The sequence below is a fragment of the Sciurus vulgaris genome (assembly GCF_902686455.1).
Source record: "Sciurus vulgaris genome assembly, chromosome: 11".
In the NCBI taxonomy this organism is placed as follows: domain Eukaryota; kingdom Metazoa; phylum Chordata; class Mammalia; order Rodentia; family Sciuridae; genus Sciurus; species Sciurus vulgaris.
In genome coordinates this window covers 60,534,440-60,561,269 of record NC_136472.1, presented here as the reverse complement: position 1 = coordinate 60,561,269, position 26,830 = coordinate 60,534,440, and positions in this window count along the sequence as shown.

The following is a 26,830-nucleotide window of genomic DNA, read 5'->3' as shown; positions in this document are numbered from 1 at the left end:
ATAAACAGAATTGATGTGTTCAATTATTCTTTACAGTATAAACAGTAGACTTGCTATAGTGTCTACAGTTTATAACGGTGGACAAAAAGAATGAGGGTGTAGAGTGTGAGGTTTATAGGGTAGGAGGTGAGAATATAGAGGTATTAGATCATAGGAAGAGTTAAAGGGGAATCAGTAGAAGTTGACTATTAGCAGGACAGAAGAGAGAAAGGGAGTCTTTGGTGTAACCAAACCTGTAGGAACCTTGAAGTGGTCTTCCAGGTCCTGGTTATTGTCCCTAGATGGAAGTGGTCACATCCCTAGTTGATGATGATGGCAGTAGCTAACAGGTAAGTACCTTGCTATTGGGCTTCCTCTAGTCTCCAGCAGATGCCCCATGATGGAAGCTGCCCCAAATAAAGATGGCGGTGGCGGCACCAGAGATAACCCAAGATGGCCACAAAAGTGACCTAGGATGGAGCCAATTGCTTTCAGAGATGGGGCTGTGAGGGCAGGCTGTGCTGAGCCTGTTCAGATATGCAGCGCTGTGGTGTGCTTTGTTGCAGCAGGTTGTTGCCTCCAGGTCCTGTCTGTTGTCCTAGGGTGGAAGCTACAGCATCCAATATCGTGGCCCAAGATGAAGACTGGCCTAGGGAGCCATGGAGACCACAGCATGGGGGCTTTCCTCTCCCCCTCCCAGGTGGGCAGCCAGCCCCAGCCTCACTGTGCTGAGCTTGGACTAGCAGTTAAACATAAGCTCTACTTGGAGTGTGGCACGAAAAAAAAAAAAAAACCCTCATTCTGGAGAGATTGCCTAGCCTTGACACTGATCCCCAACAGCCCGGCCACCTTCCAGGCTAAAACAGTTTCTCCTAGCTGTTTCACAGTCAGCATGGTTCCAGTGAAGGTGGCAGGCACCCAGCTGGCATGTGCAGCAACACACCTCAGTTCTCAGGGGCTCAGTCACCTCTCCTACTCTGACCTGTCTGCTCTGACCTGTCCTGCTCTATCCATGGAGATCTCTCCTGCTCTAAATTTAATAATTACCCTTTCACTGAAAATTCTCTTCCTGTACTGCTGCCTATATGATCCCTGTTTCTTCAGGCCCATTTCTATCAGCATCACAGACATACACACACACAGGGGCAGTATCTTATAAGAAGAGCCATCATATATAGAAAACCTGCTGTGGATCTGCACTGTCAGGACCTTTGCATTGGAATTTCACAATGACCCTAAGAAGAAGTATTATTATTTGATTTTACAGATAAGGAAACAAAGACAGATGCTTTAAGTAATTTAACTAAAGTCACATAACTTGTAAATGCCTGAGCTGGGATTTGAATCGACATCATCTATTTACAAAGCTTTGTTATTAGATTTGTATACTGAATCGCCTTTGTTAGCAGTAAAACGGCTATTCAGTGTCCACTGGGAGATAGACGTATGTAATTGAGAAGGTCAGGCATCCCACCCTAGGACTCCCCTTCCACATGTTTACTATGTCCCAACGCCTGGCATCCCCTGTGTTCCACGTGGAGAAGGGCTGAAGGATGTATTCCATTGGGCCTGGAAGAATACTGACACATGTGGAAGAAGGCTGCTGCCAGGCAAACCGTGCCCCCCCCCCCCCCGAGTGTGGACAGGATGAGATGTCTATAAATAATCATAAGAGTGTGAAGAGATTCTCTCCCCTGGGGCTCCCTTTGCAAAAGGTTGATAGTAATTGATGAGGCTACAGGGACATGCCAATCCTCCTGCTCTTAGAACCAGGTGTGGTTATTTACAGAAATGTCAGTTTCCCAGCCCTCCCTCCCCATCTCTGCCAGAGGCTTGGAGACCTGAAAAATATCAATTTACTGCTGCCCTCGGGCATAAGGCAATGAGCCACCTGTACACTCTGCTGCCTGCAAACCAGTCTCGGGTTCTTGCGCCAGCTGAGAGTTCCTTCTTTTTCGGAAATTTGGAGAGTGAGAGAAAGAGAGAGAGAGTGAGAAAGTCACCACAAATATGCCCCTTTCCAGTTGCAGAGAGGAAAAGTGACCCCCTGAAATCATTACACAACTACTAAGTCAATAAGTTCCCACACTGCCCAGCCCATAGTGGAGAAATAAACAGACCACCGAACAAGAAGTCAGAAGATGTGGATTCCGATCCCAAAAGGACGATCTGCTAGCTAATCAATAGTTGAGTCCCCGTGTCCACAATAGGCCATCTGTTATCCAATCAATGTCTGAGTCCCAATTCCCACATTTATAAAATGGGAACTGGCCTTCTATCACTTGCCAGGCAATTTTTTCTTCTTTGTACTAGGGATTGAAGCCAGGGGTGCTTTACCACTGAGCTACATCCCCAGCCCTTTTTATTTAGTTTTTGTTTTGTTTTGAAACGGGGTCTCACTAAGTTGCTGAGGGTCTCATTAAGTTGCTGAGGGTCTCATTAAGTTGCTAAGGCTGGATTCACACTTGTGATACTCCTGTCTCAGCCTCCAGGGTCATTGGGGTTACAGGTGGGTGTCACTGCACCCACAAAAAATGTTTCTGGAAATAGAATGATGGATTCAGATGATCTGCGCTATATGAGAAATCATGCTTGTTACAGTTATCATTGCAGCTCAGTCCTGTCAGCCTGATTACAACTAATCCTGTGAGAACCAAGGTATACCCACATAGGCTTGAGAAAATGCCTTCCTACTGAACTGCCAGCACCCCCATGGCCTTGCTGGAAGTGGGAAGAGCAAAATCAAAACATAGCATGTAAGCCTGATTTCTCAGAGCAGCTGAATTGTGGGGGAAGATCATTTTGTTATTACAAGGTTTACACACACACACACACACACAAAATCGATTTCACAAGTAAATAAAAGACGTTCAGGAATAGGGGCAGAACTTCATTTCAAGACTGCTCTAGCCAGCTTGAGCCTCTACCCTGAGTGAGTGAATCTCAACCTATAATGAACGGAAAACTGTCCTCCTCCTTCCTGGCTGAGGATGACCTTAAAAGGCACACCAGAATCTCCCACTTCAGGATGTCCCAGCTGATGTGTGCAGAGCCACAGGGAGGGACAGACTAGCACACCACAGGCATCTCAGCTGGATGTGCCAGCTCCACAGGGCCCACAGTGACCTCAGAGAGAGGTTGTTCTCAGTGCCACTCTCCCTTCTGCAGCTCCCATGGGTAACGTCTCAGTCCTATAAAATGTGATGCTCGACCTTCATATGGCAGATCCAGGACTTGAAACCAGGTGCATCTACCTCCAAAGCACCATCACACCCTCCCTGATTGTAAGTGCATCCCATGGCAAGGGCCCAGACCCTCAGGGATGCCGTTAGAGTCAGCATGGCCGCAGGTGCATAAGGAACTACATCTCATTCCCTTTAATCAAACATGGCCTTCAGCCACCTGGCACTTTCACGGCTCCATGGTGTGTGTTTGTACTTGGAAAGGAAACCCCTAAAGCTGCCCCCACACAGGGTGTCAGGCTAGATGGCAGACTGGGGTGGTTTCACTCTCTAATCAGGAGGGGAAATTTTTCCTTTCCTCAGAAGTTCTAACTCCAAGGAAAAGAAAATCAATTGAAAATATATTTTAGAAACAACTTAGTCTTATTTTTTAGGAGATGTTTTAGAAAAAAATCTGCTTATCTGATTTTGTACAAAGAAGCTTACACAATGATTTTTACAAGCCATAATAATAATAAAGTAAGCAATTTTTTTTTTTACTTAGGTGACATAATTTGTGCTGAGTGATTTACAGGAATTATCTCAAATGAGCAAATAATCCACACAAGATTCTTTGTCTGTAATGTACAAATAAGAGACAGAGGTTCGGAGTAACTTACCCAAGATCATAGATGGAATTCCAAAGCCCCCATAGAACTCAGACTCACCAGATAGGCTCCAGGCTTTGTTTTCTAGAAGGTTCTAGAAATAACCTTTAATAAACTTCTCAATAATCTTTATAAAATTCTTTATAAGATTCTCAAAAGCTCTTATAAAATTTCTTGGATAAAAAATATAAATGGTATATACATACAGTGAAATGTTACTCAGTCATTAAAAGGAAAAGAGTTCTGAGTCATGCTGTAACATGGATAAACCTTGAAGACTTTATGCTAGCTAAGTAAACCAGACACAAAAGGACAAATATTGTATAATTCCATTTATATGAACTATCCAGAAGAAGCAAATTCATAGATAGAAAGTAGAATTTAGGTTGCCACAGGTTATGGGAAAGGGTGAAATAACTTAGTGAAACAACTTCTTTGGAGTGATGAAAAGTTCTAGATATAAAAGGTGGTGATGGCCACCCAACATTGTGATGTAATCTATGCCTCTGGATTGTATGTTCAAAAATGGTCAAAATTGCAAATTTATGTTATATGCATTTTTTACCATAATAAAAAATATTCAATCCCTTTTCTGCTTATTATTAACCCAAATTTATTTCTATGTCTTATAACTAAGAATCTGACTGATTCACCATCTAAAATGAAAACAAAGTTCTAGGCCACAATAGGAATGACCAATTCAAATCACCCTGAGAAACAGAAAGACCAACTGGATAAATAAAACAGTTTACCTATGTACAGACCAGATCTGGGGACTTGTTTTGCAAGGATTACCAAAGGTTACCTGTGCAAGAGAGGAGGCTGAATTTTAGAAACATTCAGGGGGAATGGTTTATTTTAACAGCAACATCTTCAATTTAAAATAGAAAAATATTCTAGGAACAGAAACTGTGTAGTTCTTCTAGCTGGGTGACAGTAAATTCAATCCAATTTCATCATGTGGCTACATCAAGAATCCACAGGGTAGTAGAGTTCACCAAGGGCAGGTGGCACCCAGGTCAGACTTCCTGGAAGATGTGCTTCATGGAGCCAATGGCTCCTTTGTCTAGGATCCTAAACTACAGGAATAGAAAATAAAGAATCCCAAGTCTACCAATGGTATTTACTTGTAATAGCCTGGCTGGCAAGTTCTCTGTCTTGGGTAGATTGAAATGAGCAAAAGAATTTTAGCTAGCATTCCAGCTATGTTGCTCCATGTCCAAACTATCTCAATGTCTCCAACTCCTCTCCATCCTCAGACCACTGACCCACTTTAAACATCATCTCTCACCTGACCCAGAACAGCAGCTTCCTTACTGCTCTCATCAATTTACCAAATATTTACTGAGTGCTGACCATGTGAGGCACTGTTCTAGGCCCCGGAGATAAGGTAGTGGACCAAAGACGCCAGTACCCCAGCCCTCAAGGAGGCTGACATTCCTGTGAACTCCAGTGTTTAGATTCACTCCTTTATAGTCCCTTATCCTCATTAGCCAACAGAGAATTTCAAAAGCACAGGTGGGAACATGATGCCCCCTCCCCATCCTGGAAATCCTCCCTGGTTCCTCTTTCCCCAAGGACAAAGCTCAAGTTCCTAAGCATGGCCCACGGGATCCTTTCGAACCTTGTCCCTCCAACCCCTATCCATCATCTTCACCCTCTCCCTAACCCCCCATCCCACTTATGATGAAAACAGCTTAGGAAGCAGCAAAAAGCATCACTTGGTGCATCTGGAACTTGTGGGTACAGGATCAACGGGTATGCCCAGTCCCTGTCCTCTTAGCGTCCTGCAGAGAGGGAGGCTTGGCCTGTAGCACAGCTGTATGTCTTGAGGGTCTCAGAGGGCTCTATTCCCTGTTCTCTATTTATAGGGAGCAAATATGAAAGTGGCTTTGCCCCAGGAAGAGAGGAAAGAATAAGGGACTCAAGGTGAAGTGCCAGGTGTATAGACGTGCAGAGAAAAGTCAGCTGTCCAGCTCCTAAAGAACCTGGGAGCCCCCATTCCACAGGAATTGAATTCAGACACAGTTAACACTGACTGGAGAGGGGTGGGGTTTATCTAGGTCCAATAGGAATTGCAACAGCCTCTTCTGGGAGCACAGAATCATCCATTTAGCTGCTACCCCTTTGCCAGGTACTCAGAGAAGTCCCCTAGTGTCATTTATTTATCAGTCTGTCTCTAGCTACATCCCCATCAGACAGCTTGCCCCCAGCTGAGTCCCCAGCCTTATCGAACTCTTTGCTCAAGCTTACCAAGCACTTGGATACTTCCTTGACTTTACATACGGGGTTCCTGGTAAGTGTGGAACTTTCCCCACTATCTGCCTAGAGAATTCTTTCTAGATACTAATAAGCATTAATCATAATTCAGAGCCTCTATGCTGAAACCTCTGACCACTTCATACATATACTCTGTCATACACTGAACAGAACTGAATTTTCTCCCCTGGAGGTTTTGCTAAATTTTGTTTATTGCAAACTATTTTTTTAACATACTATCTCCCTGCTGAACTACGAGGTCCTCAAAGGTACAGACTACACCTTATTCATCTCTGATGTCTGTTTTGTTCACATTATATGATATTCAGTACTTAAACAGTACCTGGCACATAGTAAGTGCTCAATATGTAGGGAAGGAAAGAAAGAAGGAAGGAGAGGAGGAAGAAAGTAGAAAAGAACGGAAAAAAGAGAAAGAGAGGAAGAGAGGAAAAGGGGAAGAAAGAAAGAGAAGTAGAGAAGACAGAATCAGCAGTTGACTGGGCTTCCCACTGGAGATGGCTGTCTTCAAACACATTAGCTGCTCCTAGGCTCCCCTAAGAAAAGCACTCAGCAGTTCCTGCTCACATCCAGGGACAGTGGGAAATTGGGCTAAGTGGAGCTACCCGCTGCTTCCTGAGTTGGAGGTTCACTTCTGCCCCTATATCCCTCCTTGAGGAATCTTAGGATAATGACACAATCCTTCTCTGATTCTAATTTTCTCACTGGAAATTGAGTGTCCTGGGCTGCCTGGGGAGACCTCCACCTAGCAGACCTCATCATGTGATCACCTGCTTATGAAATAATCTTCAAAACCCCATTAAACCTCTGATAGGCAGAAACCCACAGTCTGCCTACCTGCAGAGAAGAGAATGGGGATGGGAAGTAATTTGATCATAACCCTTTGTTAAAAGGAAGCCCAGACCCAGAAGAATGATCAGTTAATAAATTTAATTCTTGCTCTCCACCCAGCTCAGCACCATCCCCACCCCCACAACCAATGGCTCGCCATCTTGCTGCACAATGGAACTACCTGGACAGTTTTAAATTTTACCGACGCTGGGGTCCCCCCACCAGGCATTCTGATTCAGTCTGCAAAGGTTACTACCAGACACGCAAATGTTCAGAGAATCCCAGGTGATTCTAATGGATAGCCAAGACAGGGTCACTGCCCCACAGTGTGGCTTGCTCACCCAATAATGGTCTCCTGGAGATGTGACAGCCAATTCTGTCACCAGAGATCATTTTTGTCACTTGATAGGGAAAAGAAGACCACACCTCCTCTGGCCACCTGAGCATGGCTCCAGGGCTTCCTAGAGCAGTTGATACAGGGACAGTAGGTTCTGATGCTCCACCAAGAGGCTTCCAGTGAGCAGTTGAGACTGAATTGGCAGAGGTGACTTGTCACAAATACCTCAGGCAGTCAATCCGTTTGGAAGTGGGCTAAGAGCAGAATGGTCACCTAGCTGGGACTTTGCTTCCCCTTCCTCAAGATTTCTGTCCTTCCTCTGGCCACCCTGCTCTGGGCTCCCTTGATCAAAGCCTTAGCAGGGACAGTTCTCCAACCAGGTTCTCCCTCCTCCTGCAAATAAGAAATGGACTCCGAGTCTCGTGGTTTACGCTAAATATAATCCTCCTTGTTTCAGAATAAACATTTTTGAGTAGAAAGAAGTTGTCATCAGATCTATGTTTAGAAAGAGCTCTGACAGCGGGGTTTTTATTAGGACTACAATAGCTTCCAGCCCACAAACTTTTACTGCAAACTTTTTCTTCTCAGTATCAGTCACTCAGCTGGGAGCAGGCAATTTTGAAAAATGAGTCAGATTCAACTCCTCCTCTCCACGAGCTAGTGAGGGAAGTTGGCTGGTTATTAGACTGATGTTCAGAGGTGAAAATGTGAAGTTGGGGTGTGCTCAGGGTGTTGTGGGAGAGACTGCAAGAGACTCCTGAACTAAGTATTGGAGGTTAACTGGGAGTTGGTCACATGGAGGTGGGAGGGTTTCTGAGGTGATGAGGTCATTGTGAACGGAGACTGGTTTAACAAACATGAGAAAGAGCGGACCAAGAGAGGAAACTACACTGAGAGGAGAAAACCACAAAGCAATTGTGGAGCAGAGTGTGTGGGGAAAGAAGTCATAGAAAATACCTGTGTTGTATTTACTGCGGGGCTGGCAGGATTCTAAATCTGTGTGTTTGGTTATTCATTCATTTGTTCTCTTAATTCTCATAGTAAACTGATCAGATAAGACCATCATGCCCAATTTGTAGATGAGAAAATCAAGTCACAGGGAGTTAAACTGCCAGAAGCCACAAAGCAGGCTGCAATATTCCTCAGGAGGCAGGTTCCCTGGAGCCCGCAGCTTTGGCTGTGCTGTGGTGTTCCACCACCTTTTCTGGTAGACTATTGACAGAAGCCAGGTTTAAAGAGAGTGGGTGTTATCATGTAGGGAAAAGGGACAGAAGAATTCTATATCAGAGATTGCACCATTGCCTGCATATAAAGACGGAATTGAGGGGGAAGATCTAAGGACAGGAATATTCACTGCAGGACTGGTAGTAGATTAGGAGAAAGCAAAGCCAAGTGGGGTCACGGTCAAGGGCTGACAGTCAGCAAGATGGTGGGATGAGAGCTCTATGGCTTTCCTCCCCCTACAGACAACTGACTACAATTATCCACAGGCAAGAACCCTGTCCTACAACTCGGGAGTGCAGCGGGAACACCCTGGATGGGCAGCACTGAGCAGGGTCACAGAAGGACAGGAATCGGCCTATCCTCACTGCCTTGTGCCCTCGCCTCACCCCAGCCTGCAGAGGCCAGGTACAAAGCTGGCCTTATCCTCCTGCCATTGAGTGGCCCTTGCCTGGGAGTACCCCCAGGCCAGGCTGTGGGGTCAGGTGGAAGCTAGATGTTGGTGAGGTCCAGAGGCCTCAAGGTCCCAGCCCCTTGGTCCTGACTGCAGGAAAAACATCCTGGCCTTCAGGCTGGAAGACCCCAGCCAGCTTCCTGCCCAGCAGGGCATTACCATCAAGTCCTCACCAGCTCCAGTCCCCAGACACAAAGGGGAAAGACCCATTAGAAAGACAGGGAACCAAGCAGTGGCTACCCCACCATGTAGGCAGACTCTTGCACCTGTGAGAACCACAGAGCTAGACCTGCTTTCCCTGGAGGACAGACAGCTTCTCTGCCAGCCCACATCCCTCCCTGATGGGAAGGCAACCCCCAATCACGGATTCTTGCTCTTGAATTGGTGGAATTCGGTGATTGATTGAAAGTGGGGTATGGGATAGAGTCAAGAATGTCAGGTAGAGTTTAATTTGGATGGAAAACAGTCTAGGAGGAGGGATGATAGAGTCAATTTTGAACCTTCTGAGTCTGGCGTGGGGGCGGCACATGGAGCAGGGCAGGTGAAGGGACAGGCTGTTGCCCAGAGTGCCCGAGTCGGTAGTGTGGTCAACTGGAGCATGATGGAGGGACAGAGGGGCATGATTGCCACAATAGCCCTCATTGCCTGTCTCTCCCATACCTCTGAGTACCTCTCCACAAAATGGGTTATCAGTAGCTGTTATTTATCAAACTCTCCAAGGCACTACAGCATTCATTTTTAGCTGACATTCAGCTATTTCTCTACAGGCAGGCAAAGTTAGATTTCCACTTATCAAACTCTATTCGTTATTCTAATTTAATTTCTCTGCAACTAGAGTTAGAAGCTTTTTTAATACGGAAAATTATTCTGATGTGAAAGACACAATAGCTTCCAACCGTCATGACAGGTCAATTTAAGAATGCGAAAGGAGCGTAGCTTGACTTCCAGGCTCTTTTCTGAGAGCTGCAGTTCATTCAGCGGTCTGGGGCCTCTCAGGCAGTTTGCTGAAGTAGCGAAACTCCTTTTACTGCTGCTATAGATTCAGGTCAGGACATCTTAGCCAAAGTAATAGCCTAGAATACCAACTACCTCCTGGTGTTCTCTCTTGCTTTCCCTATCACAGTTAAAGACAGGAAAACGAGCTTTCCTGATTGTAGGAAACGTGGCTGTCCATTTGCTTCATTCCCAAAGCCTGTCCCCCAGAAAAAAAGCCATTTCCTTCTAAGTCAGCCTCCAAGTCAGCTCAGCCACCCCACTTCCTCCCCATCTTTCACCAGCTAGGTTCTCATTCATCATAGCAGGAGCACAAATCAACATTACGCATGTCATTGAAAGCACACGTATCCCACCTTGTACCACACAACTTCATCATTCGTTCAGCCTGACATCTCCCTCATCCATCTTTATTTTTAAACAGATGACAGAAATCTCAAGGAGGGAGAGAAAGCTCAAGTTCTAGTGCACAGCTATTATAATGAACCCGAGTCATCCATCCAAAACCACGCACCCCCTCTTCCTGTGTAACAGGGGGCAGCAGAGTGCTCCAGGGAGTCTCAACAAGAGGTAAATGATAGAGGCTTCTGGAAAACGGCTTCAGAGAGAACCAACTCAACTGAGAGTGGTCCCTTTTGCCCCTTGACCCTTCTTCTTGCTGGAATGTTGAGGTGATTTCTTTTAAAAAAAAAAGTCAGACAACAACCTGACAATGTGTTTACGTCACTGTATTAGGTTTCAGTCCCTAGCAGCATGGCTACTGTGATTCCTCCCTGACACAGTAGAAGACAAAGTGACAGAGCAACCTTCCCCGGCCTTGGTGGATGTTCTCTGAGAACAGCTGCAAGCGTTGAAATTAGCTTTATGTGTGTCTGTCTTCCACCCTAAATGGTGTGTTCCTTAAAAGTGAACACTGGTATATTAGTCACGGCTATGTTGCAGCAACTCAGAGCCCGATGCAGGGTGAGAACTCTGCAAATGTTTGTTGAATGCACAATGGAAGTTGCCACTGGGTCTGGTGCTAATTATTGAATATATGGATGTGGTTCATAGAGGAAGCTACCCACCATCAGCCACTAATGTTACCAAAATATAAAATGCACCAGGCTCCATTGTCTCCACGCAGTGTTGACAGATCATTGCCTTCTTGTGGTGAGAAGAAACCCTTCTTGGGCATTAAAATATTCTGCCATTGTTAGTCATTCAACAAAAAAGCTTCATATATCTTGAGAGACAAGTCTACTTTTTCCACTCAAACTTTACTGAGGATGTTCTAGCAACCTGATTCATTCATCTTAATAACTTCTTTGTAAATTAAGTGCCATGTTACCCCACTAGGGCTCTAGAAAGTGAAATGACTCACCCAAGGTCATGTCATTCAATAGAAAGGCAAGGATCTGAACCCAGTTCTTCCCACACTATGCCCGCCATACCTCGCTGCCTTTCTCCTTCTTAGCAATTTCAGAACTAAGACTGAGAAAATAAAGTGTATTGAAGGAGGCCTATCCTTCCCACCCCAGAATCTCTAGGCTTCTCCAGTTCCAAGTAGAAAACTAGGAATGAGGAGCAGGGCCATGAGACTAGCATTGTAAAACCCCAGAGTCTCTCCCAAGACCTGAACACGTGTGCAATTGCCTAAATTGAAATCAATATGCTGCTTGGCTGGAAGACTGCACAATTGTTTTTGAAGCCCGTGTATTATGTTCTAAATGTTTAATCTGGCAGAGGCCATAAAAGACGAGTTCCAGGCCATTTGGAGCTTATATTGCGAACAAGATGTTCAGGGAGGCAGCTAAAACCAAAAAATGACAGCAGTCCCAAAAGAGTGGCATGGACAAATTGATGTGGTCCTGACATGGATGCTAGGCAGCAACTTGGGATGAAAGAGAACCTTTTGTTAACAGGAGAAAGGCAGCATGCAAATCACAATGGTCAGACGTCAGATCTTGCTTTCTAATATCCAGGGAGGCTTCCTGAAATCTCATGCAAAATCAGATTTCCCACGGCCGACGTGATAACTTGTGGCACCAGACATTCAAGAAAGGCAATCCTACCCTCCAGATGCTGAGAGGACCACTGAGCATGCACCATAGTCCAGGTCCAATGTAATGCATGCCCAAGAGGGCAAACTCTCCACCCCGAAACCTGCAACTGGAAATAAGCATGTGTCTAGTCCTAGTGAGGAACCCTCCTTATGAAGGCTTCCCAAATGAAGGAGAGGGAGAGCATGGTGGCAAAGTGCTCAGAGGTATGGATTCAAGTCCTAGCTTTCCTACCTACCCAGTACACGGCCTTTGTAACCTGTTGGCCCTTCATTTCCTCATCCATTCTATACCTTGTAGGAATGGAGGACACACCTGTCTACCAGCCTGATGGTGAGAATTGAATGAGATAAATGGACCAGGCATAATACTATTTAAACACCAGGATAGGTCAAGGGTGTGGCATTAAGGTTCCAGAGAAAGGCAGAATCTGAACTTTGAATTGTACCCAGGGTGTTTTGGATTGAACTTTCCTTCTTGAAATATCCTTAGGGCACAAAGAGCTTCACGATTATACTTGTATTATGTACAGGCACTGGGGTCAAGTCCTACACACCATACACACTTATTTCCCACAATTCCACCAACAAACTGTGTGGCACAGATAGGGAAGGAAACATGCCCACAGTCACACAGCAACCTTAGGAGGAAACAGAAAACATAGATTTTCCAAATTCAGATTTCTAAATCCAGTACTACTTCTGCTGCACTGCAGCTGTGCCTTTATTTCTAGAAGCATAAATAAGTTTGCAAAAGAAATATTTAGCTTCCTTAAGAAAACGAACAGTCTTGAAGTCTATAAAATTACTTTAATCTAACCCATCTGTCTACAGAAACTTACTGCATTAATTACAAATGTTGTTACCTGATCATTTAACCAAGAAAAAAATATGCAAAATTACTACTCATAAGACTGTGTTTTGCCAATTGTTTACACACCTAGTTTTTCACTAAGAGACAATACTGTGTAGTAGAAAGAATGGGTTCTTTGAAATCAGAGAAATAGGTTTAGATCCTGGCTCCATCATGCACCAGTTATGTAGCTTTGGACAATCTGCTTAACTTTGAGTTCCTCACATCAAAAGCAGTGCTTAATACCAATTTCAGGATTATGGGGAGGATTAAGTGAGATAATACATGGAAGTTACCCAGAACAGTGCCTGATACCTTGCAGTACTACATCATGGGAAGATATCACTATTCCTAGTGAAATAATTAGGCTTCTTAAAAATATTCTCCAATGCAAACATTCCTAGTTCAAATGAGCAAGTCTTAACTAAACACCGCAGTCTGACAAGCCAGCAACTCCGCTTTCAGGAATTCATCCCCCAGAAATGGTTACATCTACAGAGAAAGTGGTGTGTGCACAATGACATCAATAACGGAATTTCTTACAATAGTGGAAAATGGAAAACAAGCTATGCATTCACTGAAAGAGGACTGATTGAATAAATTGTGATTTATCCATATCAGAGCAAACCTTTTCTGTAAAGAGTCAGATAGTAAATATTTTTAGACTTTGTGGGTCATTTAGTCTCTGTCTCAACTACACATCTCTGCTGTTATAGCACAAAATCAGCCATGAGCAACATGTAAAAGAGTGTCCATGGCTGTGTCTCCAAAGCAAATCCTTATGCCTGGACACAGCTGGAGGGTCAGATGTGGCCTCAGGGTTTGGTGTACACAGCTGAATACTACCCAACCATTAACCAAAAAAAAGTCAACTAGACCTATATGTGTTGGGGCAGAACAATATCCACAAGGACTCCTACAAATCATAAGAAAAGACAAAAAATGCAAGAAAAATTGGGTCGAGAATATGAACAAGAAGTTTATAAAAGAGGAAATTCAAATAGCCTGTTGGAAAAAATTGTTCCACTATCTAATTGAGAAACATTTCCAAATATAAACTAAAACAAAGAGGTTCTATTTTCACTCATCAGATCTGCAAAAGTTAAACACTGACAAAATCAAATGTTGGTGATAGTATAGAGGAAAGTCCCCCAGTACACTATTGGAAGATATATAAATGAGGACAACCACTTTGGAAGGTTATTTGGTAGAGTCTATTAAAACTGCAAATGTGCATACCCTATGACCCAACGCTTCCTCTTCCAGATCGCTACCCAGGGAACCACTTTCACATGCGAGCCAGAAGACTGGATAAGGAAGCTAATTGAAGTATTCTAATAGTAAGAAATTGAGGATGACCTAGAGGTCCACCAATAATGGAATGGAAAAATATAATGTGGCAGAATGCAATTCAGCTATTACAAGGAATAAACCAGCTCTATGTTCATGAGTGTAGATAGATCTCAGAAATACAATGCCAAGTTTCCAAACAATCCTTATAACATAATGCGATTTATGTTAAAGAACGTGGACACAAAATCAAATAACACTATACATTTACTGTTAGTCTGTGTACAAGTGTGCAAAGTTATTTAAAGGAAGATCTGGAAGGGTATGCCTGGAACTCAAAGAGTAATTGTCTTAAGACAGATGAATTAGAGGCAGTGGTCAAAGGGACTCTAGCTTTACTTATAATGTCTCAACTTTTAAAAAAAAATGTGTCTACGTATTATTCTATAATTAAAATAAATTTAACAAAAAGAATGCTCATCATATAGTAAATGAATAACTAGGTTGCAAACCATATATATTGTACGACTCCATTTTATTTTTAAAGTTAAATGTTTATGTGTGCCTATACATACATACCCAGAGGGGTCAATACCAGATTGGTTATAGGATTGCACTGTTGTGGTTGGTAACTGAGGGCTGGGAAGGATGTTTCCTCTATGTGATGAGGCAGATGTTTTTGTAGCCATGTGGAGCTGCACTGATCAGGTCTAGCCCCAGCTATGCCATCTCAATGCCGCATGGCCATGGAAAAACCAACCTGTCTTCCCATCTGAAAAACTGGAATAATGGTATCTAATATGGTGCCTACGAAGAGCCAGGCACTCTTATAAGTATTTTAAATATATTGCCTCATTTCATCTTTACTTCAGTCCTCAGAAGCAGAATTGTATCATCATTATAGAGAAAACTGAGGTACAAAGAGGTTAAGTGATTTACCCAAGGCTGCAGTTGTTGGAAAGTGACAGAGTTGGCTCAAGAGACCACGGTCTTTGATTAGAACCACTACTCTATGTGTAAGTTATTGCTACCTCCACTTTGCATGTTTATATATATGTAAATTTTATAATCCTTGAATTTTATAACTTAGAATGTGTGTGTGTATGTGTGTGTGTGTGTGTGTGTGTGTGTGTGTGTGTGTTAGTTTCCTATAGCCACTTTAACAAACTGATTTTGTGCTTAAAACAATAAAAAATTTGTTATCTACAGCTAAGGAAGTCAGAAAAAGTCTAAAACCACGGAATTGGCAGGGATACACAGCTTCCAGAGCCTTTACAAGAGAACCCCCTTCCTTGGGTTTTTCCACTTTCTAGAGGCACCTGCACTCCTGGCTGATGGCCCCTTTCTCAATCTGCAAAGAGCATCTTCCAACTGCTTAGTCACCCTATGCCCCTTGTCTGACTTTAACTCCTCCTGTGTCCCTCTTGTAAAGACCTTGTGGTTACATTAGGTCTACCCAAATACTCAAGAATGATCTCCAAATCTTAATATCTTTAAATTAATCACATCTACAAAGTTCCCTTTGCCGTGTGAGATGATGCATTCATGGGTTCCAGGGATGGAGATGTGGACATCTTTGGGGGGCCATTACTACATATGCATGCACGTGTGTGTGTTTGTATTGATACATATACATACACATATATGTACACAAATACACACACATACATAAAAATTCACAGGAGGAATTCATATCTATTAACCACATGTCAGACATGAATAGTGCATACCGAATTAACAGCACATTCTACACATGCCCTTCTTTCAATGGCATGAGTCTGAGCTCAGGAAAAGGGAATCTGGCCAAGGTTCCTGCCAAAAGATGAGAGGCCCAGGGAGCAGGGTGTACAGGCTTCTTATCCTCCTGCACGGCTGGGAATGATTCACCCAGCCCAGAACATCAGGGTTAGAAAAAAAGTGGTGACTCACTGAATATACGGGTCCCCTACACCCCACAGCATTAGCAGATACTTGGTTTGGAATAGCAGGATGACCCAAAGACATCCCCACCCTCCCACACACACACTGTGGGTCAGGGAAACAGATCCAGAGAGAATCAACGGGCCACTTGTTCAAACCAGTCCTGGTGCCAGGTCTGCATCAATTATGACACAGCTCTCTGACGCCTCTTTGCTCAGCCTTTGGCAGTGTCTCCTAAAATAGCTTCACTCTAACCAACCTAAGCACTAAATCTTCTGCTTCAGGAAAGAACAGAGCCTTGTGGTTTCCTTGAAAAATCCTGCATCTGGTGTTCGGCTGGAAGAGCCTCCGTGGTGCCACTAAGTTGATTCTGTTTCTTCTTAAAAACACTCCCCACACAATTCCATGCATTTTAATTTCCAATCAGCCTTGCTTTGTCAAGGTAACCGCAGTGCTGCTGAGTGACAATTCTCCGCGGCTGCTGTACAGACCCTCAATTACCCCAGGCTAAGGCTGTTTCAAGAGACCGTCTGTGTTCTGAGCTACACTCCCTCCCACGCCAGGTTGCCTGGCCTGACCCAGCACCACCATGTGCAAGTCCCATGGGGACACCCTTGGCTTTGACTTTCTGTTTCCTCCAGACCCTTTGATTTGCAGCTTGACTGGCAAGGTCATCTCACAGTTCATCGTCCCAGTGGGACTGAGTATGTGAAGTTACACCACCACAGGGGACACAGCAGGAAGGTCAGGTGCCAGACAAGCCACCCTGCATACCCTGCTGCTTGCCAGTTGATCAAGACAGACAGATGACCTTCTCCAAGAACCGTATGAAAAGGGAGCCTCGAGGAGACAAACACAATGTCTCTGTCAGTAACTCTGGCACCACCTCTCAAGCAAGTCACTTCTACTTGCTGAACTGCCTTATCAAATTAGTTTATAGGGACAACTAACATCCCTGACCATGGCCAGCTTGTACGTTATGGTTTAGATGTGTGGCGTCCCCACAAAGCTCTTGTGCAGGAATATTCAGAAGGGAAGTGATTGGATTACGTTCCTTCTAGTTTGAATGGACCAACTTGTTGGTAACTATAGGGAGGTGGGTGGGACTGGGGGAAGTGGGTGACTGGGGCACACCCTGAAAGGGTACATCTTGTAGCCTACAGCCTGCAACCGGTCCCCCTTCCTTCTCTCTCACTCTGCTTCCTAGATGCCATGAACTGAGTGGCGCTCCTCCACCACACCCCTCCTCCATGATGTTCTGCCTCACCTGTGTCCAGAGCAATGGACTCTACAGACCATGGACTAAGCCTCTGGAACTGTGAGCCAAAATAAAAGTTCTCCTCTAAGTTGTTCTTATCAGATATTTAGAACAGTGATGCGAAACAGAGTGATACATCACAGTCCTATGGTACTATCACATTAAGGTTTCTTCCAGCTTAAAGAAATCTACATTTTATTGAAGCAGCCTTGAGCTGTGTATGGGAAACCATCTCATTCATGATTTTTTAATCAAAATTATTCAAAATGAAAAGTTTGCACAACTGAAAATGTTCAGGGTTCATCAGGAATGTGACTGTTTAAACATGTTTTCCATTTCTACATTCCTACACAAATCTTTCAAAGGAAATGAGTGTTGAAAAGCGACAAGCAGTATTTTCTATCTGGAAGTTAATTTAGAATTCCTGTCTCATGAAATACAGCATACCTCTTGATACTATAAGCTATAGGACTAAGGGGTATTTCTTCTTCATTTTGAATGTAATTTATAACCATTGAATGTAACACCTTTCTAAGACATGGTTGCATAGAAAAGAGAAGCAAGAGCTGTGCATTTGGAAAAGTGGGGGATGGGGTAGGAATGGAGGAAATGGGGAGATGTTGGTCAAAGTATACAAAATAACATTACATAGGATGAAGTCTTGAGATCTATGGTACAACAGGAGAAGTATAGTTAATGATATAATAATCTCCCCTTTATCTGTGGGGCACATGTTCTAAGACCCTCAATAGATGCCTGAAATCACAGATAGTACCGAACCCTACATATATTATGTGCTGTATTGCCTCACAGTGCTAGAGAGTGCCAGAGTTAATCCGCCCTTTCATCTTTTATGCCTCAGTGCCTCCTTTGCATCACTAATCTTGTGATCCGGGGCCATTAATAAGTTAAATAAGAGTTTCTCAAACACTGCGCTGTGTTACCACATCAGTAGGTCTGATAACCTAGATAACTACTAAGTGACTAGAAAACATATAGCAGATACAGTGTAGATACACTGGACAAGGGATGAGTCACATTCTGGGTGAGACCAAGCAGAACAGTGGGAGATGTCATCACGCTACTCAGAATGGCATGCAATTTACAACTTACAAATTATTTCTGGAACTTTCCACTTAATATTTTTTACCTCAGTCTGCCATGGGTAACTAAAACCATGGAAAGCTAACCAGGAAATAAGGGGAGGGTTACGGTATTTTATCATATTTGGGATTTTTGCTAAAAGGTTAGATTTTGGAGTTCTGTTAACATTTTTAAATGGGCTACTGTATGGGAAGATACATATGTGAATCTGCTTGGCTACATGATTTCATTATCTCATGTATATCAAAACATCATATTGTGGCTTACATACATAAATAAAAATGTTAAAGGGGAATAAGCATTTATTGAGCACCTGTTGTATGTCGGACACTGTATCAGGCACTTTGAGACAGATGTTGCCCTATATTTCAAATGAGGAATCACTCAGAGATGTTATGTAAGTGACCTAGTTCACACAACTAATTAAGTAAATATTGGGCTTCATAATTTGTCTCTAAAGTCTATGTTTTTTTTGTTGTTGTTGTTGTTGTTGTAGTTGTAACATGCCAACTTTCCATCAGGTTGAAGCAGGATAAATATTTTCAAACAACCACAGAAAAGAAGGCATTGGATGTGACCATAAAATGTGTAACATAAAAGATCATGACAAATAAAGCTAGGTCGAGTTAATCATAAAACCGAGCTTCAGTTCTCTTAACATTTAACTGAACATTTATGGGTACATTACCCTAGGGAAAAGTCCAAACTTGTAAGCATATTCTTGGAATTTGTCCATGGAAAACAGGTCAAGATACCATTTTTTTCCTCAAAATGCCCAGAGGTCTTTAATACATCCCATAAGCCTTTCCTCATTTTTCACCCTCTTCACCGAGAAATTGTGCAGGCTCAGCCGGTGCCTTTCAGAAAGTCCTGACAGACGAAGCTGGAGGTATCCCAGGGGAGGAGGAGCAGGTGTTATATCCTCACTCCTGCCTGGGTAGAGCCCTCCCCAGAAGATGCCAGGAGGTGGGGAGACAGGGTCCCTGCGGTTTAATCTCGCTGCATCATGCACACTTCTCCCCTACCTTCCTGGGACTTGAGTGTCAAAAAAAAAAAAAATCAGTATTACAAAGCACGGCCCTGCTCTCTTTTCTACACTACTGTGTCTGAAGCCCTGTCAAAAACTGTAACAGTTGATGGTTGTAGATCACATCTAAAATGAGGAAGTGAAAACACTCTGACACCTTGAAGTATCACAAGGCATCCCATCTCTCTCAAGACACGAATTGCAGATTGATTCTAGGTCATGGTTTCTTCACCTTGGCAATATTGACAACGGAGACAGATAATTCTTTGCAATAACTGCAAAACAGAAAGGTCTGCATGCCTCCATCCCAACACCTTTCCCCCAGCTAAATCCTGTTCCTCCTCTGGGCTTCTGTTAAACATGACTTCTCATGGGCGACCTTCCAAGCTTTCCAGAAGTCTGGATGATGCATTCCCTCCAGTATGCCCACATGCAGTCTGAACTTCCCACACTGAGCTTCACACTGCAGTGGTCTGCTAACCTAGCGTGGCAGAGAGTTTAGACAATGTCTAACCCACAGTCTATTCCATCTGGTGCTAATTCCTCATTCCCTGCTGTCATTCCCCTACAGCATCCTTGCTAAAGTATGATCAAGCCTCTACCTTTATACCTTTGATAATAGACATAATAATTCCTCTGATCCAAGCAGGACATGTTCTTCAGGGAATGCCTGAACCCATGGGTAGTACCAAACCCTGTATATACTATGGCTTGTCCTATTGGCCCTGCAGTATTGCCACACAGTGCCACAGTTCTTCTGTCCTTTGATGTTTTATGCCCTGGTGCCTCTTATGCATCCCCACTCTTGTGCTTTGGGGCCATTAACAAGTAAAATAAGGGTTACTTGAACATAACATTGTGATACCACAACAGTCTGATACCTAGATGGCATCTAAGTGGTCAGTGGTCAGGAAGTGCAGATACACTGGTTGAGGGATAATTCCACGTGTATCCCACATGACACTTCTCACACATCCGGAAGTTCCCCCAAAGGCCATGCTCCCTAGCACTGTCATGCTGTTACCTGTGTCAGCCTCTTGGCCTGGAATGAGCCCTCACCTTCCTGGTCTTCATCCCCCAGGAGAATTCTTAGTGGTCTTACAAGGACCAATTCAGAAACACCTTCTCTGAGAAACATTCTGTGACCTTCATGTGTCCTCTTGTTTAATTAGTTGCCCACCCCACATTACCATAATTCATATGCTTACCCCATAATATAAAGAACATGTTAAAAATTTCTCTATCTTTAGTCTTCTCATTTCCCCCACCCACCTTTAAGCCAAAACAATGACTAGTCTCATGTTCAACCCTTTGGCTTAGTATAGAGTCTGGCACATTGTGGGTGCTTAGTATATGTTTTTGAATGAATGGCCTGTGATGATCAAAATAAGGAATACTCTTACTGTGTTGGTGAGATTCTTGTTACTATAACAAAATACTGGAAGTAATCAACTTATAAAGAGGAGAGGTTTATTTGGGCTCACAGTTTTGGAGGTTTTCGTTCATAATTGACTGGTCCCATTACTTTGGACCTGTAGTGACACATTGGCAAGAATAGACGGAAGAGGAAGTCCTTTCACCTCATGGTTGGGTGTTAAATAGAAAGAGAAAGAAACAAGGGTCCACTATGTCCTTCAAGAATCTCCTTTGAGGTATACACCCAGTGATCTCAGTAAGTTCTGCCTCCTAAAGATTTCACCACCTCTCACTAGCACCACACACCAAGGACCAACTCTTTAACCTATGGCCTTTGGGAGACATTTTAGATCCAAATTAGGGAACATTCCAGATCCAAACTATAGTATCCTGCCCTTTCCCCAAGGTTCATGTTCTCTCACAAGCAAGATGCATTCAGCCATCCCCCAAGAGTTCCCACAGTATTAACTATTCCAGCATTGCTCAAAAGTCCAAGTCCAAAGTCTCTGAGACTCAATGCAAATCCAACTGTGAGCTCCTATAAAAGTCAAGAAGAATTTACACACTTCCAAGATATATTGGCACAGGTAAACATTCCCATAACTCTTGCTTTCTGCATGCCTGCTATACTGACATTATCAAGTTCTGTTCTGGCATGAGCTATACCTGGATTCAGTTGAACCACGATTGCAGTGACCTCTGGGTATCTGACTAACTGCATATGGGATCATTGCAGAGGTGGTCCTGGGCAGGCAGGGTTCCCCATGGCTCTCTTCTCAAAAATTCCTTAATACCTTTGGTAACTGAGATTGCTCTGAAAAGTTTCTGAAACAAGTTTGCACTTCTCCATTTCTGAGCCTGCAATGGGTGGGGTCTTGCTTTCTTATTGTCCCAGTGCAAAACATTTGACTTCTTTATAATAGCAATCTCTGCACTCTCCTTGGGGGCATCTTTAAACGTGTTCCTTTTCTTGCCAGGCTGTGAATTTTTTCAAATCTTTCCACTCTGCTGTTTGCTCCCAATTCTCACTGTAAATTTGGCTAAGAGCAGCCAGCAATGCTCATGCCATTGTCTGGGCATGCTCTCTGCCTTGAAATTTTCCCCACTAGATAAACTAGTTTGTCACCTTTAAACTCAGCCTTCCACAAAGTCTCAAGGCATGGATATAAAGCAGCTGAATTATTTACCAAGGTACAACATGGGTGGCCTCTAATCAAATTCCCAATAGAATCCTTACTTCCATCTGAAACCTCATCGGCCTGACCTTTACTGCCTGCATCTCTATCAGAATTCTAGTCTTCTGAGTTCCCACTAGAATTTCCAGTTAAGCTCCCCTTAAGCATTCTAGACTTTTTAAGTCTGATTCTCCAAACTTTTCCAGCGCCTCCTGTGAACCACATCATTAGGCACCAATGGCTTCTGTACCACATCAGGTATAGTCACAGCAATGACCCAACTCTTAGTATCAATTTTCTGTGTTCACCAGTTTTCCATTACTATCATAAAACATCCAAGATAGTCAACTTACAAAGAGAAAAGATTTATCTTGGAGGTTTCAGTCCATGACCAATTGGCTCCATGGCTTTGAGCCTACTGTGGAACAGTACTTCATGGCAAGAACATGTGGTAGAGGACTACTATTCACCTCATGGCTGGATATCAAAAGAGAAAGGGCAAGATAACAAGGTCCCACAACCCCCATTGAGGTATGATCAATGACCTTAAACCTCCTACAAGATCCCATCTCCTAATGGTTCTACCACCTCCCAAAAGTACCACCTTGGGGAGTAAGCCTTTACCACATGGGTCTTTGGAGGACATTTCAGATCCAAACTGTAGCATTTATCATTATGACAACATCTGGCCCCTGCATGTAGACCACAATCTGGCTAATGATATATTAACATCCATTTTTGTATTACAATAATTTCCCAAATCCATGAACCACAGCCTAAGACTACACAGCAATGCAGTGACTCTAGCCACAAGTGCTATTTACATTAATTAAAATTAAATTAAAATTGTAGTTGTTCAGTTATAGTAGCCTTTAGTGGCTTTCATATTGGACTGAACAGATGCAGAACTTCTCCGTCATCACAGAAAGTTGCATTAAACGCTACTGGTCTAGGACAAGCCATATAAATTGGGAACACAAAGCAGAGAATACATACAGCTTTCCCCTCTGGGAGATAAAAATGAAATCCTGTTTCCAGTATTCCCTGGATCAAATGACCTTTTAAAGGACAACTAATTATGGCTCAGACATTAGCCAAGCATTTCTGTCTTCTCTATGGTTCTAAATATTCATTTTTGCATGTATGTAAATGATCTCTCTGTTGTGATGAAGTAAGCAATCATTTAAAAATTTCTTACTCGCTAAAATTATTCTTTTTTTTATAATTGCCATATGGCACACTGATTTACAAGATTGTTAAGAGACTTAATTAATGTTTGTTTGAAACCCTGCCTGTCAGGGTTGTTATTAGAGGATCCTCTGAGATTCTACTGGTAACAAAAAGTTTTGTGAAAAACCCTATCTTATTCAAACGGAGACACACAAAGAAAGGGAAGAATTCCCTAGTGGGTTTTAATTTATCACTTACCATTATCAACTATTTATTGAGCATCTACCATTGTTTGGCAGTGAATGGGGGAAGGAAAATGAGTTTCCTGCAGGAGACATCGTTACTTCCTCATGTAGAATCCCTGGCATCCATCAAAACTCCTGTCACCCGAGGTGATGCTATAAAGAGATGAGCTGGAGATGTGTAGGGCACTTGGCTGGTGCCTCAAGCTGTCTCTGTCTTGATGGGGTTACCACAGACCTGGATATTGACTGTGTAGGTCCAGAACTGAATTATTCCCAAAATAATTACCCAAAGAAACAGATAATCTTTGTCACATCATCATCATCACCATCATCATCGACCTATATTCTTGATAGTGTTGCCATGTGCTAGGTACTCCTCAAATCTCTCAGCCGATCTAGGATCCACCCTCCCTCCTGCCACCCTCCCTCTCTCAGTGCCTGTAATCTCGTGCTGCCTCTCCCTGGGCCTTTCTTGAATAACTTCCTATACTTTCTGCTCAACTAAAAGTTTAATAAGGGCAAGAGCTGTGTGCATTTTGTTCACCTCTGTGTTCCAGTGATTAGCAAAGTGCCTGTCATAAATTGGTGCCCAAAATATATTTATGGAATGAATAAATGAGTCTGAAAATTAAAAGATGCTGCACAGTCCCGAAGTACATTTTAGCTGACCATTGGGAGCCTCTGAAACATCCTTCTCCGGTAACAGGAGCACTTTCCAAGGTCAAGAACACTCTTCCTGATTCTCAGGCCCTCTTCCCATGCCAGGTACTCACTGGGAAACCTGGCCATAAGAATCGCCCCCTGCAAGCTTATTGCAGACCAGCCCTCTCTTCTGGCAAATCTCCCTTGGGCAGACTTACCGTCAGATTTCAGATGCAGCCAAGGAAATGCACATAAAGATGTAGATTCTTCAGTTCGACTGAGGCTTGATTGACTTGGTCTCCTAAACTCCTTTTTACTACTGCCTTTTACTAACTGCCCACTTTATTAACTCTTGGGACATTTCTATAGAGCACCAATCTCATTCTATAGCATTTTATTCTTTCTGATTTCATTCAAAGAAGGTTAAGTAGACTGCAGGCTCTAGGATTTCCAGACTTCCGTCACTCACCATTGTAGTCCTGATCATTGAAAGACGTACAATGATTAAAAAAGTTTGAAATTATGGCATTTGTTGGTAAATGGATGGAGTTGGAGACGATCGTGCTAAGTGAAATAAGCCAAACCCCAAAATCCAAAGGCCAAATGTTTTCTCTGATATGCAGGTGCTAATTCACAATGGAGGGGTAAGAAAGAGTAGAGTTCCTTTATATTAGGTAGAGGGGAGTGAAGGGAGTAGAAGGGGGATGGGGGAAGGAATGATAGATGAGTGAAACAGACATTATTTCTTCTTGTGCATATATGACTGCATGACTGATGTGATCTTGAAATATGTATAATCAGAAAAATGAGAGGTTACACTCCATTTATGTATGATCTATCAAAATGTATAAATGCATTCTACTGTCATGTTCAACAAATTTTTAAAAATTACAAAATCAATTTTTAAAAAAAGACCTCCAATGACAGTTACTGCACCCACAGCAGAGGGCCAGGTCCCACTGCAGTCCCCTTGTCCCATCCCATACCACCAGCAGCAACAGCCAACCCCAAGTGAGATGGAGAATAACAGTGCTTTGCAATCTTTTCTCTTCCTCATTTCTACCCACGTATAGTCCTCCTTTCTCCATGGCCCCTTCCCTTCCCTCTCTTTACTTTCCTGTGCTCTCAAAATCATTGCTGTGGTTATGTGCCAATTTAACCGGGCCACAAGGTACAGACCTCAGCAAAGGTGCTTAGATGAGCTTTTGAACTGGTGGACTGAGTAAAGCAGACAGGGTGGCCTCATCCAATCCTTGAAGGGCCAGAATAGAACAAAAGGGCAGAGGCGGGTGAACTGACTCTCAGCCTGACTGCTTGAGCTGGGGTATCATATTCTCCTGCTCTGATTCCCCTGGGTCTCAAATCTTCAAACTCAGATCTCCAGGCTTGCAGGTGGCAGACTGTGGTATTTCTCAGTTGAGGTCTCCTTATGGGTCTCTCTCTCTCTCTCTCTCTCTCTCTCTCTCTCTCTCTCTCTCTCTCTCTCTCTCTCTCTGTCACACACACACGCACACATCATCTACTAGTCTGCTTCTCTAGAGAACCCTGACTAAGAGCACCGCTAAGGTGGGACTGGAAACTCCCAGGGAGCCAAAGAAATGAGAGGATGAGAGGAGGGGAAGTGAGAGACTGCAAAGAAAGGAAAGAGCTTGAATCTTTCTCCTCTTCTCTCCCCGGCTTAAGCACTCTTTCCCAGACCCCAACCCCCTCTCTGAATCCCCACAGCCTTCCTTCCCGGCCCAAGCCCAGCTCCAGGGCCCCACTTTGACGGCAGAGTGGCGGCCGGCCTCGCAGCTGGCGCCCGGAGCTCGGCGGGCTGCCAGGGTGCTCCACTTCTCATTACTCTTCTCACTGCAATTCATTTCCCTGTGATTGGAGACAATTAGGATGCCAACAAATGGCTTGCCCAGCCCTGTTTGGCAGTTACATAACCACAAACATGTGCGCACTGCCCATAGGAAGCAAGCGAGCCACTAATGAGGAGGGTTAATTACAAAGTGAGGGTCACCCAGAATGGCCCCTCGCTGCTTTTCATCTACTACGGGAGAGAGGCCAGGCGTCAATGCCTTGGCTATGAGGACCAATTTGCAGTGGTCCTTTTGGAGAGAGAATTGCTGGGTCCAGCTTATAGGTTCAGAAGCAGGGGGGACAAAGCTCTCCAACACATCCTGCCCCTAAGAACCTATGACATAACCCCCCACCTTACCCCAGAAGAATCACAGGCTTTGAACAACTTGGCCTGCTTGCTATATTCATTCTCATGTCCTGAGTGACTCAGTGGTTTGTGTCTTTATCTCTGTTAATTCCTTCCTAGGGATCGGTGTCTCTAATGTTGCTCAGTTTCCCCACACCTCTGAGGGGATTGTCTTAATGAGCCATCAACCAATCATATTTAATGTCCTCAGAAGAAACAACACAGGAGAAGCTTCATCCAAACACAGACCATTGACTCCTGACTGGACCTGAACAAGAGTAGCTATTGTGATACCTTCCTTTCTCCCTCTTCAAGCTGCCACAGATGTGTTCAGCATCATCTTTTATGTCACATGTGGGAAGACAAGTCCCAACATCAGAAGTCGAAGGAATTGGGAGGAAATCTGTATTCTGACCACAAGATGACTTGGTCATGAGCTTGTGGTTCGGACTCGAGGTTGTAAACATGAGTGGACTGGAAGTCTACTTTATGATGTGAGAGCAATTCTGATTGTTTTCAGGAATCCCTCAGGCCTGAGTTCCCCAGGCATCTCCTAAGGCTTGTCTTCTGTCTT